Below are 18505 nucleotides of genomic sequence, written 5' to 3'. Positions count from 1 at the left end.
TGTAAAAACTCGGGTTCACAAGAAAATGCGCTAGTTTTGATTAGTGTGATATATGGTTTAATTATTGTTAATATATATACACATTTTGAGATGCTCAAGTATACTACACGAGTTATCGTCACAGTCTCCAATTTTAGACACCCCGCCTGTGGCACTTTGATTGTCCACCTCGTGTCAAGTAAAATGATGTAACAGCCAATAATGTGTTTATCATTTAATAATGACAAACACTAATGCTGATATAAATGTTTAATAGCCGACAGAAAGAATACGCTGTGGCGATATAGATGGTTTAATATTTTGTCTTACTTCAATCATTTTCAAGAAATCGAAATACTGAACCATGTAATCGGCCATTAATTCATATAGCCTCGAAACTCAGAACCTGAAGTGTTCATCATGCATTGCTGTCACTGTTAGAAATTGGACCTTCAACGTAGTCCACTACTGGTTCAAACTGAGACTCCATTTATTTATTGGATTCGTGTTTTACGCCATACTCAAGAATATTTCACCTATACTACGCCGGCCAGCATTATAGTGGGAGGAACCGCGCAGAGCCCGGGGGAAATCCACGACCATCCGCAGGTTGCTGCCAGACCTTCCCACATACGACCGGAGAGGAAGCCAGCATGAGCTGGACTTGAACTCACACTGGCTGCATTGCTGAATGGTTCCTGGGTCATTACCCGGGCTCCATGGAAGCTTTATCGGCCGCTGTCACCTTTATTGTGCATTCGCTCATAACAGGGACAAGTAAGTACAAAGTTATGCACATGTGTTAACGTGGATTTACCAACAGTGAGCCATTGTGTAGTATACTTACATAAATTTGTGGCTCATACATATTTTCCCTGTCATAAATGTCTAAACTGAGAACTTCATAGCTCATCCGTAAGAACAATCCGTAAAATGTGGATATTCAGAGCTAAATCGTGGCACATCGTTCATTATTCCCGAAAGAAACAGAACAGACCCTTCCACTCCCTTCCTTGACACAAACTCTGTACAACATTATACATGGAAGTCTTTCTTTCCCCAGAAAATTCATATCTGAATCGCAGCATCCTCCATGTAGCCTACACGAATATAAAAGGTCCCTACAACACTGTTCCACACTTTTAACATCCCCATATAACACTGACTGGCTAAACTCTCTACCATGATAACCCTATTAGCCTACCTTTATTCCAGATTACGACAGCCCTATACTGGCCCACCTTTCTTGTAGATTCCCATAACCCTATACTGGCCCACCCTTTTTATAGATTCCTATCTTACTGGCCCAACTTTCTTATAGATTCCGATAACACTTGCCCACCTCCTTATAAGTTCCTGTCCCAGCTTTCTTATAGATGCCCATAAATATACTTGCTCACCTTTCTTACAGATTCCCTTATCCCTACTGGCCCACCTTTCTTATAGATTTCCATAATCCTACTGACCAACCTTTCTTACAGATTCCTAAATCAATGACCCAACTTTCTTATATAGATTCCTATAATACTTGCCCACCTTCTTATACGTTCCTATCCCAGCTTTCTTATAGACGCCCATAATGCATATAAAATGATAAAGAGGATCATCAGACGAACAAGCATCCATGTAAAAAGTGTATAAAATGTGTGTGGATCAAATACCAAAGTATTATAATTTTTTTTTCTTTTTTTTTTTTCTTGGAATGGTTTTAATTTCCGCCAGTTTTTAAATTGATACATGTAAATCATGCAGAGCAGCTCTGTTACCATACAAACCTGTACGGTTTGATGTTATTTATTAAACTGTTTGCTGCATGAATAGGGCGTATACCTTAATTGCATGGTATTACATATGTATAGCTAAGAGGAATGTTAACTATCGTAAACTTAGCGAGTGGGTTTTGTGATATCAGAACTAAATTGGCGCTTAAGCGCTCGTGTAGAATGACACCCAGCCAGCCAATCGCGTGTCTTCGATCTGCTGGCGACTAGGTTGTGATTTTTATGTGTACATAAACTGACATGTGGTTCATGAGAGAAGCTTTGAAGTTCAGCAAGTTGTTTACTCGTGTGAAAGATTTCTGTACTTTTTGTAAGTATTGTTTTAAAAATATCTGGTGTTCAAACAAACTGTCAGACACTACAAACGTTATACGTACAGAACTTACTTGTCTCGTAGTGTATGGCAGGCCTTTACACCCAGGTCGCTGGCAGTGTAGGTTACTACAACAACAACATGTGTTTTTGACCTCATTTGTGTCCACGTGAGGGTTGGCACACAGTGTTAACCGTAGTGCACGGTATATATATATATATATATATATATATATATATATATATATATCTTGCGGGCGCGACAGTTGTTTAAGTAACCCGCTATGTTTTCTTTTTCAAATTCCATTGCAAGAATAGATTCAAGTTACTTTGTAAGTGTTTTTAAGAAGGGCTTTAATTTTAGTCTCTTACATACCACCTGTAGGCCTATATTATAAGTACCGGTAGCTTATATACGACATTGGAGTTATTCATTTAGTTTTACGTCAACGTAGACTTAATAAGCAGTCACTGAATTTTAGATATCTTACACTTGGTTAAGGTTTTCCTTTCGCAGTTGACACGAGGGTTACAGTAATTTGGTGGCATATATATGATACGAATGTTATTGTACCAAAATGCTTATAGGTATATAGGTAGGCCTATATAACATTTGATTTATTTATTTGATATTAGTTATATAGTATGAAAGTATGAAAAATAATTTGTGTATCAATATATATATAATTTTGTGTATCAATATATACATATATATATGTATATATATATAAATATATATATATATATATATATATATATAGAAGCTATATGTATCAAGCTGGCCCAAAGCTATACTGGATGTGCCTACTGTAACGCCCAGCTTCGGTCACATGGACTTTCAAGTGGACAATTTCAGTGAAGAAACCGGCTCTAACCCTACTTTATTTTTGCTATCCACCGATTCTCTGATATAAAGAAACCGTAAACATATTAAAGCTAGCATTGGTAAACCATCTTTCAACAGCAATCCAGTTGTTTAAACTTTTGAATTGGGCAAACCAAACTGATGTCTGCCATGTTCCGAATTTTTTATTTAACTTCGGGCAGGGTGATGGGCTGCGAAAATTTTATCCCATCCAACATTCTGCTTACAGGGCATGCGTTTTTTTAAAATGCAGTTTACATGCTAACATAGCAAAAATATTGTGTCTAGGGAACAATTAGTATGAAACTATAGGTGTTGGGGTACTGCTTTAAGAATTGCATGCCCTGTGAACAGTGTTGGGTAGGATAAAATTTTCGTGGTCGGTTGTTCGCATCAGGGAATCCGTGGATAGCAAAAATAAGGTAGGGTTGGACCGTTGTTTTTTTTTTTCAGTAAAATTGTCTGCGTGGAAGTCCATAAGACCAAAGCTTAGCTGGATATTCCTACCGTAACGCCCAGCTAAGCTTTGGGCTAATATCAAGGTTTTAATTAATTAAAGAAAAGGTATGTTAAACCAATGCCCTCAAAGTCCTTTCCATGACATGTATGTAAATAAACCCAACATTGTTTTGACAAGAGCTAGATTTGAATACATAATCTCATTGGTCAAAGATGTTACAGTTTTCCTTGTGTAGCGCTTGCTTTCTGTCTGTGTATAGGGATGGGTTCTCTTTGGGTTAAAAATTCTTTGATCTTTCTTAAAACGCTTACCACTCACCCACGCTCCTCCTCCTCCTCCTCCCACTTCCCCCTCCCCCCCCCCTCACCATACAAATATACTAGCTTAGCATAACCATCCAAGCTTCTATTTATCTCTTTGCGCACACAACACGGCTTTGTGTGGTTAAAACAAACTTAAGCTACTAAGTATTTAAGTGCGCTCTTTATATCTCAACATTAAAACCTTTTTTCTTTATTAACATTATTTTTTTTTTGGTAATGGAGTCATTTTGTTGGACAGTACCTATGCAGGTTTGAGGTGAAGTACTGGTAGGGTACATTTGGGTACATTTGTCCTGAGGTCATTATCAATGACTTTGATAATGCTAATATATGTCTTCATGGCTGGAAATAAATTGTGAAACTCTTAAAGGAAATATTGTTATATTTATCAGTAAACTGTCCGGGTCAGGAACAGGTTCTAGGTTGTACTAAGAACATGTTTCAGAATTGCATATTACATGTAAGTTCAGTTTTCAAATGTTTTGCCTTTGTAATGAATTACTTTTCATTAAAAAAAACAGCCAGAAAAAAAAAAAATAAGGAATAATGAAAGTGAAAAATCAGCCTGAACATCCATATGTATAATGTTAAGCTCCCAGCCCTTGAGAAATGTGGGAGAGCATACCTAGTGTTAGGAGTGGCATGGTCTTTGTGTCTGAAACAAGCTGGTCCATTCACAAATAGAGGGTAGTTAGGTTGGGAAGCGGGTGTAAACAATCTCAGGGTTCTGTTTGTTCCCTGATGAAGGGCCTCTCCACTTTATGTCTAAGTTTGATCATGTTCTCTTTGCAGGCAGCTGAATTGTAGGAGTTCTGAGTGATTTGTAGCAGCTGCGCTTTGACATACATATATATTTTAAAAGATAACTCCATGGGCTAAGGTAAGGGTCACTACAATAGAATTTTTTCTATATCAAGCATTTGTAAACTTCTCTTCATCAATGCTCTTTAACTGTGGATGTTCTAGCACCGTGTTAGATTATTTTGGTCAGTCATTGTATAATCCACTTATAGCCGAAATTAACTGTATCAGTTGTATAATCCACTTATAGCCGAAATTAACTGTATCAGTTTACATTATAGTTGTTTTCTAAATCGTCTTACCTTAGCTCAGAAAAGCAACTGTTTAAGGCATATTTTGGCTTTGCACAAATTTTCTTTGCTTTTAGCACTTGTTTTCAAATCTTAATTACCTTATATTCAAATGGTGTAGCTTAGCTCCAGCAAGTACACAGTGATTAAATGGAATGGCAAATAAATAAAATGACGCAACCCTTATTTTTACATGCATTCAGAACTTTGAACTGTATTTGCTCATAAGTAACAATATGACAAGAGCATATGCATGTATAATACTATACACTTAATAGGTTGATCCAGAATGTATTAAACTGGTGTGTAGGTATTTTGCTTGTGAAAAGGGATGAAATAATTATAATACCTTTACCATTAGCTGTTAATAAGTTCCTGTATGCTGAATATACATGTATACCACAACAAACATTCACAAGATATAAAGCTGCATTGCATGTAAGATGTAGAAGCCTTGGGCATGAAATGTTATCACATAAGCTTATTTCAATTACCCCTACAGCTAAAAAAAAAAAAAAATGATACATTCACTTGACCAAGCTGGGATGTCTTTTTTTAATTAATATTTGAATGCAGGGCGAGGCTTGTTGATATTATTTCTTGTCATGAATGGAAATCTTCTTCAGTTGTTAGTTTTTTAAGCAGAACTGCCACGTTCAATACATGCATGTACAATCACGCCAGGCATATCCTGCATGAACACTGCGGGTTGGATGTATATACACCATTATGTGTACATGTGTATAAGTTTGTGTGACTCATCTTGGGACTTGAAATTTATGGGGTTTAATCATGAATGTGTAGTACAGTTGTCAAGTGTATTGGAAGATGTCAAGTATCTTGGCTGTGGCTGTGTGTAGTGTGAAGGACGTTGTGGCATATAAAAAAGGTATTTAATTTTTCAGATTTTGATGCAAGCAGTCTGTGTCAGTTGAAAAGCTTACATATAAGTATGCATACATTTATCAAAAAGTTTTGGTAGGCCTGATAACATATATATGCATATATGTGAGCAAAAAAGTTGAGTGGGGAATGAAGGTTGTTGGAGTGGCTCATTAAGCTTAGCGTCTAGACGACAGCCATTCAGTCCAGGCATGCACATGAGTGAAATTTCCATGCCTTCGCATGTAGACATGTGTACATGTTAAGAATCTGTGTACACATGTATGTCTACATCTGGGTCCTCTATTGACAAAATCAAATAATCAAGCAGACGTGTAAATCCAGGTAACGTAACTGGTGGTGAGATGTCTTAAAAATATCCAGGTCAAGATAAGATGTTTATCTGTCTTATATCTTACCTGAGGGTTGTTGTCAAGGACTGGCCCCATAAGCACATTTGCTAGAGAGTCCGCCTCATGAGCAGTAGATCCAGGGTCAATCCTGGGTCGAGTCACACCTAAGACCTTAAAAGAGGAAGTTGTAACTTCCTCGCTTGATGTTCAGCATGAAGGGGATAGGGCAATGATTGGTTGATCCGTATCAGTATAATGGCTCTCGCGGGGCGGCTTCCTTGCCGTCGGTAAGGTGTTTCAGTGAAGCAGCACTAGATAAAAAAGCGGTGGAAATCAGTCCAGCAACAAGGAGGCACATAACATGCACTCTAAGAATTCCTTCATCGTCATATGACTGAAAAATTGTTAAGCACGACATTAAACCCCAAGCACTCACTCACTCACTCACTCTTGTCAAGGTATATTGAATGATAGTGTACTAATTATGCTAGTTATGTGTTTGTGGGCTGACCATGGCATGTGTGTCTTAGTACATGTATGCACTTATTGCCTGTATGTATATAACATGGATATGTCCTTTGAGATGTGCAATAGTTTCAGTTTTTCATGTTAAAAGACTGAAGACATGTTGAGAATATTAGCCTTATGAAATGTCATGTGTAGTGGTTAAGAATATTTCACCAGAGACGTGGGTTCAACCCCATTGGCTGTCAAGGAATAACCAAGATGCCCGTTCTTCCATTTGTATCTGGTGAAAGTCTTTTACACGAAGTGTTTTACACGAAGTTGTTGACTTGAAGACCTTTTGCCAGTGATATGACGTGTCTCAATATACGCTGGGAAAGTTTACCAGGAATGTAAGAATACAGTGGTTTACGAGTTACTTGCGCTAAATGCTTTCCTCCACTCATAAAAAATGTTAAAATTCTTCAGTATGGCATTAAACAACAATCAGATGATGTTTCCAAACAATACAATGGGTAATGGCTTAATTATTTGTACAGTTTACACACAACTTACAAGTGCTAAATTGCACATCTTGCATGTGCAGAAATGCTCAAATCAAACGAACCATTAACAGGTGCTTGAGGTTCAACCTCAAGTCTGGTTTACTAGCAAAATAAGTATAGATTGTTAAATCTTGTAACTGTTTGAATTTATGGAAATTTAAAGCAAGGATTTAAATGATGAATAAGGAACAGTGAGTGATTCATTTGTCTTTCCCTTTAGCTTAACATACTTGTGCCTTTCTCCTTACTGTATAAGTTAATGAGATGACTTAAAATAGAGTGGATCATATTCCTCTATGATGACGCACAGTATACATTAGTTTATTGTTGCAAATATATTTACAGTATGACTTTGTCCAAAAGAAGCTTGGTAGCCCTCTGTCAGACTTTTAGGATGAGTTTTGTAGTAATCGTTTAATAATATGTAAATGTATTCGACAGAGAACATGTGAAAGAAGATCAGGAACAAATGTTCATTGATTGTATGAAAAGATTTTTTAGCAACTCTTTCAGTGAATCATACATGTACAGTATATGTATATACATGTATATGCAGTAATTCTTCATCCTTTTTGCATGTTTGCAAGGTGTTTATTCAAGCGTATTCTCAGTGCACTGTTCTGTGTAGACTAATGAAATGATGCTTTTTGGGAAACCCTTGAACTGGCCAACCCAACCAATGTAGTTTTGTTTCCCAAATCATATTAAAAAGGTACACAAATCACAATCAAAAGTTGATCTTTTGAGAAAAAGGATGAGAAATAAGGTATGTGTGAATGTACCACACAATATGAAACCAAGTATTCAGTGTACATTATCTACATCTAGGTATAGTATGTAAATTTTGCTTAAATAGGAATGAATTGTAAATAAGGGGCTGTCATTAGATGGTTTTATTAACCCATCATGTAATACATACATGGAAGGTTGTATTTAACATACACTATGTGTTATAATAACATAGGAATTAATGTAGGAAGTTTATAATTCTCTTCAATGTTGTACTGATCCCGGTTTATATGTACATATGTTTATATGTAGACCCCTAGCTAGGATTTGGTGAAGGCATAAGGGAAGAGCGTCCCAGCCAAATGCGGCCTCCATCTGCCGGAAAACTTGCATTGCCGGAAATGCTTTCGTCGTGTCAAAAGGGTAGTTTTACATCGAACATCAGGATAAATGAAATGGCCTAAAATTTTGTATTTTAGTAAGCTTTGTAATTCTCATAGTTTATGCTTTCACAGTTCTACACTTGTAGAACTGTGAAATTTTGCAAAATGAAAGTCAAAATGATGCTTTCTAAGAGCTGTTAAGACTGTGAATGAAAAAAATTATATAAAAACTTAACTTTTTAAGGCGTAAAGCATCATATTTTTGTTTGATTTACTTGTTAGTTTTAACACAGCTTTGGCAGCCAACAGTTTGGGATGCCAAACATTTTCCACAATTGAAGTGACTCTCTATGTGGCCCTGGGTGGAGAGTCTAAAAGCAGCCAGAACCATTCCCCCAGCCCCCTCTCCCCGTTCCATTTCTTCAGCCCCTTATAGTATATAGTTTTAGTCTCGTGAACTTTGCCTGTACTTTTGATAGTTAGAGTGACATGGATGGCCAGATGTTAGGTATTTTTTGCGTTATTACAGAGTGACATGAGTATCGGTATTTTTCACAATATGTAAAAGCTACAATCTTTTCCTTAATCCCACCCCCAGCATGTACGTTAAAAGTGAATGTTTAAAAATAACGAAAGACTGAATACTGAAAAATCTGACAGAATATTTAAATGAGGCATCGGCACAACACTGGGTAAACTTCATATGTAAAAAAAGAAAAAAATGATTACATGTGTAAAAGAAGGGCTTACAGCTTGCTTATGACAGGATCGGCCAAAAAGCGGTGTAAAAGAGAGCTGGACAGTTTGACAAGCAAGTCTAAAGTTGTAATTGGTGGCCAGTTTGAATGGTGGCGTACATTGAAGAAAGAAAAGGGTCTCACAAAGCACAAAGATGTCGCAAAACTACTTCTTGATATGTAGGTCCAAATGTTGTATTTGTTGTGAGCAGAGGGTGTTAAACGTCAAACAGACACACGTTTCTCACTCCTAGCTTAATGTGAAGATTATTGGTAACATTTTTTAATTGTTGTTTGAGCTGCTGAACTCAGTATGTATCTGTGTATCAGTATTCAATATTTTTGGAGTTCGTCAACTGATTGAAAGTAGGGATCATAGGAACTTTCCAAACGCTGCACCGATGCTTCGGGCCCTTCGTGTTGAATATTAATGAAGCAATATGGCCCGCCCTGTATTTGTTGAATTTGAATAACGAAAGGACTTCTCCGGGCTGATACAAGCTACACACTCAATGAATATTTTTATTTCGTCATGAGTGATTTAGTTTATGAACGAACTTTAAAACTTCGTTAAGACGTCGCAATGTGAATTAGTATAAAGTCCAAATTGTGGGCGACCATGTCATTTTAATCAGTCGCATAAATATCAACATACATTCCCCCTCATAAGACATACATGTACGTTCAAACTTGTAAGCCATATTATTTTATTTCTTGTCAGGTATAATTGAGAAAACTGCTACCTTTCCTACTAGTAGGAATAGGAGAAATATATACATGCACATCTATACGGAATATACATCTTTGGTTGTAAAGGTTGCTTACATGTTCCTTGCTGTAAATGTAATCAGTGTTTTGTGCTCTTCAATGATTAAGCTGAAAAAGTGTGTGTGTTTTTTCCTGGTGTTACAAAGATTTTATATAATGACTGAGCAAAAATGAGAGACAGAAGACTGAATGATACCTGGTATCTCAATCAGTGATGCCCATCTGATGTGGAGTGTTTTCCTTGTCTTTTGTGATTAGGATTCGAGTTTGTTGTATAGGGTACCTGTGTTAAGTGGGCCATTTGTGTTTAGTTTATCGCCTGTGTTTATCTTTTCTTGGGGTCTGTGGCCTCTGTCTAAGTCAGGGTCTCCGAACGCAGCGTGCCGAAAGCAAAGAGTCAGATCAAATAGACACAGGAAAATCTTCAAATGCCCTAAAGATGTAAACACAGCTTATGTCTGTAGTCGCTAAACCAGATAAGGGAGGGCTAATGCGAGCGAGATGTAGTCTAAAATGCAGGAAAAATGTGTGGCGATAAAATGGCAGCCTGCAACACCTGAACTTCAAATACGGGCATGGATTATTTAGGACTCTTGTGTGTTACCAGTGATGTGGAAAACTTTGCAGAATCCTGCACGTTGAAAGTCTCAGGATTTTTCTTTTTGGCACAGGAGTGTATGTTTTTTTCAACGACTCTCTGGATCATACTTGCACGAAACAAGGTCTCTGTAACAAATTCTAGGTTTACACTCTCGAAGAGCCATTATGCCCCCGAGGTGTAGGTGTATCTCAACAAAACATAGAAAATGGCCGCTAACGTTCAAAGAAAGACTGGGTGTTACATCCTAAGATACTGTTCTCTGGTATGTATATTATGCATAGCAGCATTAGCAAAGCTCTATTACATGTAATCTTGTCTGTTGAGTTCTTTTTTTCTTAGTCTGTTGGGTTAGCTGTTTACTGTGAACATCCGTATATCACAAGATGAAATAAATCCCCAAATGTTAGATGTTTTTAACTATTGAAATACAATTCAAGATTGTTTCTTCTGACTGCCCATTTAAGTACAACACTAGTATTATGAAGAATTGTGTATCTTCCAGGTTAGAATTTGAGAGCAGACTATGTAAAGTTACATGAACATGTGGGGTTTGCTTTGCTAAGTTGCATGATCATGATAACCACACCTGAACATTATTGTTGTAAACAGTTATTGATGTCTGTGGGGTTAACGCAAAGAATTACCTTTCTGACATACCATGAACTTGCAACAGTGCCTGTAAACTGACTTTCATCATGAAATGCTTGCTGAAATCCAAGGTGACAGGTGAAAGCCAAGAATTACCTGCACATGATTCAGTAAATATTTGCCCATTGGTTTTCTCCAGAGAGCTACATGTACATGCATGAGCCAGTCTGCACTCTGTAGGTTAATTCTTACACCAGTATCACTGATATCATCGTTTAGCAACGTATAATATAACTCATGTTTATCGTTAGTCACCATATGGTTGCATAAACATGTAATAACTGTGTGACAGAACTTGTGTGTTATACGCATATGTGGAATGGGTATCAGGGTTTGCTGAACTGGATAAGGGAGAGAGGAGGGGGAGAGACTGCTTTGGCCCGTTTCTGTTGGATTTCAGAACGTGGTGATAGTGATGTCAAACTGGAACTGGTTCATTCAATGAATAAAAAATGAAAAAAAAATGATGAACATTTTCTGTACATTAATGTTAAACAATTGTAAAGATTTATATAAAAAAAATACTTAATGAATAATTTTCATTTGTATATAAAAACAAGAAAAGCCTTATCAGGATTTGTGTATAAACATTCAACATAACAATAAATTTTTTTTATAAGCAGTTCCGTAAGTATTCTCAATGGATGATTTATGAAAACTTTGGAATTGAATTCTTCATTCGATAGGGGAAATTAATTAAATAAAATTTGGAATGTTCTTACTTAAAACCTTAAGTGTGTGTATACATTTGTAAACTTACATGTAGAACATTTTTATGGTTAGATTTGCACTTTCAGAGTTGCATGAGGAAGACGGAATATGTTATAATGATGTTTAATAGATGTACCATACATTTTTTGATAGAGCTCATGGTATGTATTCAACAGATTTGTATTGAGGCAGGTTTCCATATTGTGTTTCATGTATGTATAGTGCCTACCAAACTGTTATCCGTGCTCAGCTAGGTGCAGTTTGGCAATTGTAGTAAACCTGTGAAGAAGATGAGTTAATCTCAGGTGTAGCACACATTGCTACATTAACACCTGCTACAGTGACTGGCATCATACATGTAGATGTGTTAACATGGATGGATAAGGAGAACAAAGTTTATCATATATGTATATAAACAGTGAAACTTTCAAAAGTCGAGCTTTTGCATTTGATTCATGTAGACTATACTTTGAATTCATAGAAAACATGCTTTATAAATATATTGCAAGGTAGCCCAGCCATTCATATCCTTTGCAACTTCTTAAGCACCACTTAGCTGCTGTCGCACATGAAAAATAGCAGGTGAGGAAAATAAATAACACGCGAGGTACCAGTATTGTTCTTCAGCTATGGTGTTCTCTATATGCTATTGTTCCAAATTGCTGTTTTTTTTTATCTTCATAGTTCAAATCTATTGTCTTTTAACCTGAAAACATCAGCAAATTGTTCTTTTTTGTTTAATCTGTTTCATATGCAAAAAAGGCAAAAGAACTTCTACAGGTATTGTGTGTTAATTTCACTGTTGGCCTTTCCTGGATGTCATGTACATGCACAAACTGTATTTGACGTAAAATTTTGTTCATGCCTAAAAAGTTGCTCATTTTGCCTGATCCTGATGGTTTTGTTGATCTTTGAAAGTTGTTTTAAGGCTAGGAAGATAGTTATTCAGTGGTTTAAAATTGTCAACATTTACAACTGCCAGATATTTGCATGTACATCTATGATTTATTCTGTTAGGTATTGAAATATTTACTTACGGGGAATAAAGTATGCAGTCAGATATATTGGGATGGCTTGAAAATACACCACTATACCAAGTGTATAAATACATTGATTGTATCCCATGTAATTTAAAGTTTAAAAAGTATGACTTTTTATCTATTTAGTTATGATATAAGGGTGTAGGTATCTCAATTTATATCCCCATCCCTTACATGTATCAGCTGACTTTCAAGGTTTAATATTAAAAAACTAAGGTGTGACTGCATCTACAACAAGTATCCTGTGGCTGACGTTTTGGGGGAGACTTTTTTTAATTATGGTTCATCAATGCACAATCAGCAAGCAGAGAAGAAAGCCCAAATAGAGTCAGTGTCATAACTTAGTGGCTTCTTCCAGGTCATTGCTTGCTGCCTGTGACATAGCCTGCATTATGTAGCAACTATTGCAATCTGGGGGATTAAAACTTAAAGCCGCTCTATAACATACAGTTTATTGTCCCATGGGCTTAAAAGTTGATATATTTATTTTAACATGTGCAGCACAACATTTATTTAGTCTTCCAATTTTAACTCCTGTGGTCAAACAAAATTAAAATCAGTTATCAAATTATGAGTTTTTAAAACTGATTTTATGGAATGAGCCCAGGTTGTTAAAGAAAAAGATGCAGATGTTTTTTTTAAAGATGGTTATGCCTTAATTCCTCAACCATTTTGCATGTGAGAGAGTAACTTCCAGTGGAATTGATATACATTTATAATTAGACTTTGGAGAAAAAACTACAGTGGATGTATTGGCAGATTTCAGGGCTTCACAAAAGTGTAATTTTATCAGTCTGCATAGAATAATGCCTTCAGAATATGCTTGAGTAAACACTGTGCAAATATGCGAAAAGGTTGAAGAATGGTGTATATAACGATGATTCAGTAATGTAGTGAAATTTTCACCATCATTCTTTCCTTTATTTAACTAACCGCAAGTAAGCTGTACTTTTTGGTACATGCAATAGTACTATCATAAATCATTCATGTTTAGGCCATTATAAACCCTTTGTCACTTCATGAAAAAAGAAGGCTTACAGCCATTAGGTCTACGATGTTGACATGAAATGTTGTAATGAAAAGCAACCATCTCCCACAAGGTATACTTATGATCTGCCTATGAACTACAGAATTAGTAAGAGTGTGTTAATAGTATATGTATATACGGTATGTAATATGACCTACCTTGAATCTGAGTGTGTTTTATAACATATAAATTTGTAGATTTATTTGTGAGCTTTATTACACACAAAATAAGCACACTTGAATTATGCCACAAAGGTGTGGATAACCAGTGCACATGTACCAGAAATTGAGTTTCCTTCTTGTAACGGGAGTGTTGCCATGGTGACTAATAGAGTTAAATTTATATCACAGATTGATATGTTTCTTTCACAGTAGGCTATAGTGGTTACATAATGAAAGATGGTGATCAATGTCTTAAATAATGTGGTCAATCTACTAATTAAAAGGTGTCTATACTTAATGCATATATTTGTATATTAATACTAAAGTTTTAGCTCTGAGTAACATTAAAGATTCCTGTGGTTTAACCTTTCTCTTAATAATTTGATAACAGTTTTTTCCATAACCTTATGAAAGCTTGTGCATAGTATAAATAGTTTTAATTTTTTATTATTATAATTACAAACCAACAAACCTACACACTGACTGAGGTGTTGGCTCCTAGGCTGTATGTTGTCCCAGATAATGTGTGGAGAAATTACTCACGGGAAGTGACTGTACTACAGGAACTAGCTTTCCTGAATTTGTGTGTAGTTAACTCTACCTGAGAGCACTTGGAGGGTGCAGCCAGTTGCATTGATATTGTCTATGTAATTGTGGGCAGCTGATGAAAAAGCTGCTGGGTAACCTTTGTGAATATTGATACATGTATATATATCCTGGTAAATTTTGTAGCACATCATATACTGACTGGTAGCATGCAGAATAGAAAATTGGTTGGGAGGATGTTTGCTCTAATGTTACACATCACAGTGTGAGGTAGGCATTATTTCACTTTAATACATATAATTACTGGTTAAATATAGACTTGCAGCTATACCTTTCATGCTTGAAAAGTTTTGTTTCAATAAGGATGCCTATGCTTGCACGTAGGCCTACTGGTACTTGCATGTAATTTAGTAGAATTTTAGTAAAAGACGCCTACATATAGCTATAGAAAGTTGTTTTTTCTTAGAGTTTCTGATTCACTGATTCGTGACCTAGATATCAAGTGGCATTAAGGGTAGTGACCAAATGTCTCATTGTGGGATTTGAGAATATAATTGGACCTATGTCAAGGACAAACAAATTCACTCTGGGTTGAATATACTCTGTCTTTTTCTTTTAGTTAAGATGTGGAGATTGTTCTAGCAGGCTCTACATGATTGCCTCCCTTGATGTATATTTGTACATGTGGCTGTTTACCCCCAGATGGTACGCAAGACAGAGCTGACAATTTATATGTCACAGCAGGAGCTAAAAAGTGCCATTCTGAAATAATGATCACATTTCAGGAGGTATCCGACTGAAACTTCTTGATGCATGTTTTAGCACATACATGTATACATGTACATATATATGTTCATTGAGTGCATTATGCATAATAATTTATAATTCCTCACATTAGGTGTATCACATGCAATGCTGTGGTGGCCATATATATATATATATATATATATATATATATGTATATGTATAGATATAGATATATTCATACATTTTTTGTGTGGAATAATTCAGACTGGTTTCAGATGATTGATTGGAAACATTCTCATAATGCATCAGTGTTCTACAGATTTTGTAATAGCTTGATCAGTAACAGTTACACCTACTATCCATGGTGATCATAACTGATTAAGCTAGTGACTCACCTGGTTGCAGGTGTTAATTTTTTTGTGGAGCACAGAAACTCATTGACCTCTTGTGGTTTTCCAGGAAAAGAAAAAGATCTCTAGTGACAACCTGTATTGGCCATGTAGGCCATCATTACAAATATGCTTGTTAGGATTTATTTATTTATTTATTTGCTTGATTGGTGTTTTGCTCCATACTCAAGAGTATTTCACTTATACGATGACTGCCAGCATTATGTGGAAACCACAGCAACTTGAAGCTAATAGTGCTAGTCAGAAACATCTTTCACAAATGGCACTACCGTGGCACCTTGGACTGAAATTATGATTATTGAAATCCTATTGTTGTGGCTAAATATGATTCCTAAATCCTATAAAATAATTATTTTATGGTTGAATGTTATGTCAGTTTATTTGGCATGGTTTAGAATATGATTTTTAGGTTTTGGTACTTGTGATAGAAAATGTTTATTTATTTTTTTAATAGTAATAAAATTTTTCTACAATTCTACAGTGTGACCTGCTTTATAAATGTTAAGAACTTTATTGTGCTATTTTAAACTGTTTTGTGTGCACAGGTGCGGGTGATATATTGATGGTGAAAGGTGATTATTTGGGCTATCCTAAAACAACAGCAAAAATTAGATTAAATTTGTGCTGATCAATCTTTTGACAAAAATCTATTGTGTAACCACTTTACAGATAGTGGCATTTATCTTGTCTGGACTTTTAAATATTCTGACCGTTTCTGGTATCTTTACCTGAGCTGGTGCAACTGTACCTAAGCAACCTGTTACCATAAAGTAACTGGTGTGCAGTGGGTGTTTCACACCATTGACTGCTACTTCCTCCATTCCAATGAGGCCGGTTGGTATTATACACCTGCAAAAGGTGTTCTATTCCCCCTCAGGTGGGCGTGAGTAAGACATAAAGGCAACTGGTCTTCTGAGCATGTGTTAATAATGTAGGGATGATTAAATGAGACTGGCTCAGGTGTGTAGGCAGGAGTAAGGGTGTGTGCACATATGTATCGTACCTACGATTACTCAATTCTCATCACTACATGATCTTCAGGTAAAATGTTGTGTCAGCATAAGAAGTGGTTATACAAGCTTGGCCAGCATAAGAATCATGTGTGTACTTATTATAAGGTGTATTTGGAATTTGTATGACATTCATTAGTTATTTACAGGTGTGTATACCTTAAAATATACCTGTATACATTAAAGGTACCAGTTGAAGAGTTTAAATACACTGGAGTTTGAATGACCAAAAAGACTTGGCTTCTGTTCAACACTTTTACCATGTATTACTTTTCTATCAACATTAATTAATCAGATTTGCTCTTTACTTGATTAATTAACCACAAGCTGTTTCTGTTTGACCTGGAAATCTATTCCCATGTATAAATATACCTAGGTGTATCTAAATTTATGTAGATAGGTTGTTATTATACTAGTACACCAAATCAATAGCATATGTCATGTGCATCTGACCATGGCAGTCACTTAACATATGTAGATGGCTTGTGAAGTGCCATCAATCTTAGTTTGAACTGGATTATGGACTGGCACACGCTACAGTCGATCACAGGAGTAAGGGTTGTGGGCTGTAGTAAGTTAATTAACAAGGTTACGGTATGTGTTTTTTTTAATATTCTTTTGGATAGCTGATGGGTATCCAATCTGTGATCTGTCAGTGTATTGTACTAACTTCATAGTTTTGCATTACTGTACATAAAGTGTCTACCCTGATCTTTTATTCATGATTTCTCTTCTGTTATAATCCCATATTTATCATTGAAAAACAATCTTTTAAAAATCTGTATCCTCTTAGAAAAATTATGTGATTGTAGCAATTATAATATACACTTTGTGTGAAAGGATGTTTAAAAACTATAACCAGTGCCCACATACATGTATGTGACTGAGAATTTCAATCAAATTAACCAAATAGTCAATCACTTAATTATTACTCTTAATGCCTTGTTGTGCTGTGATAAAATATTATATAATTATGTCTAAAATTCAGTATTATTAATTTCAGCTGTAACACTAAAATTACTGAAACTATTGCCCAATGTTTCATTTGACAGTTAAACGAAACACATGTATACATGGCTTTCATGCCTTATAGACTGTAATAGTGCCAGTTACTTTGATAGTTACATAAATGTGAAAATAGATGTTAGACCTGTAAATATGGCAGCAAGTCTCTGACAAGCTCTACTGGACTTTACCTCAACCAAATTCCTCACAAGATATTTTGTTTTTATAAAGGATACTGTAATTGTTTAACCTTCTTGCATGTTTTGTGTTTATTCAGGCGTATTCTGAAGGCATTATTCTGGGCTGGTATAAATTATATTTTTGTGAAGCCCTGCAAATGGCCAATCCATCCATTACAGTTTTGTCTTCAAAATCAAATTAAAGTGTGCAAAATTGCACTGAAGTTTGCATTCGTAATTATTTGCTTTTCTGAAGTTAAATATTTTATCCTGTCTCTACACATTATTGGCCTTCCTTCTCCATGTACATCTACATTTGATCGATAGAATGGCCATATCTAAATGTTGTGTCAAAAGACAGTTCAGTATGTAGAGGTGACCGTACATCTTGGTTAACATTTATAAGCAGATTGGCCGCCATCATATAAGGGAAATAAATAATCAAATAATTTATATGCAGGTCACAATCAGGATTCCTCATTGCAGTATGATGCACCCTTTCGTAATAAATGACTTGACATGTATTAAAAGTCATTCATGTGCTGTAATATTTCACAATTAAATTTTTAGACATAATGAAATCTGGACAGTTTTCAGCTGTAATTAAGCAGTGTTGCAAGTTTGTCCAGACTGTTTCTTGGTCAAAATTTTGACATCCAGTGTATTAACTTAGACCGTTCACTTAATGATGAGCGTGAGTGAAAGATGACACAAAACTAATGTGGTTAGACATGATGCATATAGTAT

At 35.8% G+C, this 18505-nt stretch overlaps 1 protein-coding gene across 1 annotated transcript in view; it reads left to right on the top strand.

The window, feature by feature from the left end:
• Positions 1 to 2011: 2011 nt before the first annotated feature.
• LOC135471417 (uncharacterized) overlaps positions 2012 to 18505 on the top strand; it is a 29242-nt gene continuing 12748 nt past the window's right edge. Inside the window, exons 1-2 of the mRNA XM_064750647.1 lie at positions 2012 to 2070; positions 4513 to 4600. The gene's annotated coding sequence lies outside the window, so the exon portion shown is untranslated. The remainder of the gene's footprint in view (positions 2071 to 4512; positions 4601 to 18505) is intronic.

This window comes from Liolophura sinensis, chromosome 7 (genome assembly GCF_032854445.1).
Source record: "Liolophura sinensis isolate JHLJ2023 chromosome 7, CUHK_Ljap_v2, whole genome shotgun sequence".
NCBI classification, from domain to species: Eukaryota; Metazoa; Mollusca; class Polyplacophora; order Chitonida; family Chitonidae; genus Liolophura; species Liolophura sinensis.
Note: the sequence above shows the minus strand (reverse complement) of the source record. Positions and strands in the feature narration are given on the sequence as shown.